Source organism: Monodon monoceros, unplaced genomic scaffold (genome assembly GCF_005190385.1).
Source record: "Monodon monoceros isolate NGI ecotype Baffin Bay Population unplaced genomic scaffold, NGI_Narwhal_1 Super_Scaffold_12, whole genome shotgun sequence".
NCBI classification, from domain to species: domain Eukaryota; kingdom Metazoa; phylum Chordata; class Mammalia; order Artiodactyla; family Monodontidae; genus Monodon; species Monodon monoceros.
The window spans coordinates 23278104-23281971 of record NW_021703768.1 but is presented as its reverse complement, the minus strand read 5'-3'; positions in this window follow the sequence as shown (position 1 = coordinate 23281971).

Below are 3868 nucleotides of genomic sequence, written 5' to 3'. Positions count from 1 at the left end.
AAATGTGTGTTCACAGCTACTAACTGCCAAGCAAATGATCTCCCTAAGACTGCAATGTCAGAAAAGAAGCAAAGAGAATGACCAATTTAAGGATTGTGAACCAGGAACCATAACCTGTGAATGCCACAGAGATTAAGCAAAAATGTCTTGACCTATGGGTACCACATGAAAGATTTTTTAAAAAAGCTTCGAGTGGTAGCTGAGAGAGGCGCTAATGCCTTAAATTTTGACCACATCTCTCAGCTAAGCTTAGAGTTTGATAAAAACCAGGGGATTGTTAAAAAAGGAAACAACAAGCCAAAATGAAGTCACTTGTGCTAAACCCACATCACAAAGCAAAGACTTAATACCTCACCTAATTGCAGTTTCAACCTTCCCCAAGAATGTACTCTTAAGCAGTCAGTCTGGAATTTCCTGGTCACCACCAGTGAAATAATTCACCTGACACTTTTGTCACCCAAAGGAAGGTGACCTTGCCTGAAATAATCCTTTTTTCATTTATGATTTCCTTGTCCCAGCCCCTCTCTGCCTTTAAAACCATTTCTTTTCCTGTAGTTCTTTGGAGCTCCTTTCTATTTGCTGGATAGGATGCTGCCCAATTCATGAATCGTTTAGTAAACTTATTAGATCTTCAAATTTACTCAAATGAATCTTATTTTTCAACAAATACACACATACATATATAAAAATATATGTATAAAATGCTAATTCAAATGCTACTCAATGAATATATATGATATATCATTAATATATACAAACTATTTTCTTATAACTCTTTACACAATTATTTTTAAGGGTGAGGTCAGTGTGTCTGATGTACTGGGATCATAGTATAGTAAACAAGATTGTTGAAAACTTTTCACTTTACAACATGACCATGTTTTTTTCCTGAATTGTTCTTAAAAAGTATATTATCTCTCATGATTTCCACCAGGAAACAGTATCAACTCTCATGGCCCTTGTGAGGTGAGTTAGCTGAACGTTGCCTGTACATGGTGGAAGCATGAAGGAAATAGGCATTTCCTCTTAGTCAGTGTCAGAATATCCTAAAGAGGGGTAATGCTGCTGCTCTCTTCTTATCTCCCTACACCCTATCTTTTTTACTCTAATTAGGTGAAACCACACACAACCACTTAAGTTGGTTTCATGGGGAAGGAGAAGTTGCAAAGAAAATTCAAATTCTGTTAATTGTCATCAAGTTATTCCTTAGGTAGAACTCTAAGAGACTGGTGGTTCCAATATTTTAAAAATTAAAACTTAACAACCAACTGTTTTTAAGAAGGATTTTGTGTCATTCTCATCTTTAACTATGATTCTGTTACAATAAATACAATAGTATAATTCAGATTTCCCAAAACAGAAAGTAATGAATTTGCTTTATGGGTAACTATAGTGTTATTTAATTGTAGGTTGTGTTTTTTTTGTCTTCGGCAATGATGTAGATCTAAAACTTTACCTCAGTATCATTCCCATAAAAATAAATTACATGATTCAAATGCTATCTATCACTAGAAACATTACTTGATTATGAAAATTATTGTAATCAATATATGTATTCTAAAAGATTTTCCTTTTTTGTCAAGTTTCCTTAAGGCAAATCATGCTTGCATTTATTTCCTAACTTGTTTCATTTTTCCATTGAAAGATATGCAAAGTGTGCATTTATTAATTATAGCTGTATACAGTTATTTATAAAAATATTGGGATGGTCCCCACAAAATATGTATTATTCAAATTACCTGCTTTCTATAATTCAGTGTCAGTCTTTTTTTTATAATGAGTTAAAAAATGTATACTATGTGTACTCCAGAAATATCATATGTACATTAGGGCATATTTCTATACTCTATTAGGCAAATGAAGCTATAAAGAATAGCAATTCATCAACGTAGCAGTTCTGCTTCCTTCTTTTCATTTTGCTGTTATAAACCTCTGTTGGGTATGAATCATAAAGGAGATATTTTCAAATTTCAATTAAGTGGATCATAAAATGAGATTCTGTCAATAGTCCCAACATATTTTACCTTCTATGATAAAAGTGATTCCCTAGTCATATGGAGAACAATGCTTAAATATGGCCAGTATAGAGAATCCAAACCTCCTTAAGCATTAACAATATAGTATAAATAAAATAAAATATCTTTGGCTAATTTGCTCTTTTTGAAAGTTGGAAAAAATATGACCCAAATTTGGTATAGACAAGTTTCCAAGACATCAGTTCAAATAGAAGGTTGCAACTCATTGTAGTCCTATAGTCACACTTTTAAAAGGCTTTGGGGATAACAGCAAACCACAGGAAGTATGCTTCCACACAGCTGGCAAGGAAGGTCTGAAAGAACACATGCTGTCCTCATCTCGGCCCACTAGATTGCTGCTGCCAGCTTGGCTTTAAGTTCTCTGGTCATTCAGCATTGATTTCACTCTGAGTCTGTCACAAAGAAGCCAGTCAGGAGTGATTGTTAAATTGTCTCACTTCTAAAACAGACACTGAGCCTGAAATGAGTCCAATGTCCACTAAGTTTTTCACCTTGAAGAGGTGGAAAAGTTCATAAGAAATAGCAATGCTTTTTTTGTCAATTGGAGCAAATAGCCACAATGGAAATATATGAAATCTTTGAGGTTAGTTTACCGAGAAAAAAAACTACCTTAAAATATTTTTAGTTAGAATGGTCTCACTTTAACCATTATTATATTTCATCTTTCTCATACTATGTAGTGGATAAATCATATATGTGAGAATGTCGTGATAATGTAAAGCTGTACTATAAAAAAACTTGTATCTGTGCTAATTTTTGATCTTATATTGAGATAACAATCAGTATTCACTTAATCATTTTCATTACATCATGTCAAGTTAATTCCAGATTCTGTCTGAAAAAGCCTTATTTATTGTGCATGATTTTATGAAGCAATCATTATTTTGAGTTTTTAATGTCCATAAAAGTATGAACAACATTTATTGATATCTATTTCAGATTCAGATTGCATACAGATCCTATAAGAATAAATGCAAAAAAAGTGATTTCCTTTGCGTATGAACTTGGAAGTTATTTGGGAAGTTGTGGCTATTTCAAAAAATAATTTGAGTTGTGATTCTTAAGCATCCTTTGCCATGATTGTGGAAGAAGTTGCTAACATTCTATTCCTTGTGACATTTTGCTGCCATCCTTTATAGACAGAATCACCCCAGGAACCTAGGATACCTATGCTATAGGCTAAATATTTATGCCAATCCCTCAAATTCATATGCTAAATGCTAGTGCCCAATTTGATGGTATTTGGAAGTGGGGCATTTGAAGGGTGTTTAGGTTATGAGGACGGAGCTTCATGAATGAAATTAGTGTCCTTATAAAAGAGACCTCAGAGAGCTTTTTTGCCCTTTCCAACAAGTGAATACATAGTGAAGAGAAAGCCACCTATGAACCAGGAAGTAGGCCCTCACTGTATACTAAACGTGCCTGCCCATGCCTTGACCTTGGACTTGGACTTCAGAACAGTAAGAAATAAATTTCTTTTAATTATAAACCACCCACTCTATGGTATTCTGTTATACCAGCCCAATCCGACTAAACGAAGACTTTAGAAATAGTTCTTCCCAGCGTGTGGCTTGTTTTTCAGGTCCTTATTGGCGTCCTTTGAAAGAACCAAGTTTTTAATTTTGATCAAGTCTAATTTATTATTATTTTTTCCTTTATGCATTGTGCTTTTAGTGTTGTATCTAAAAACTCTTAATCCAGGGTCAGGAATATCTCAATTTTTCTTCTAAAAGTTTTATGTTTTTATCTTTTTGATCCATTTTGAATTGACATTCCTTATGGTGTGGAATACAGGTCTAAATTAATTTTTTTTGTTCATGGTTATCTAATTG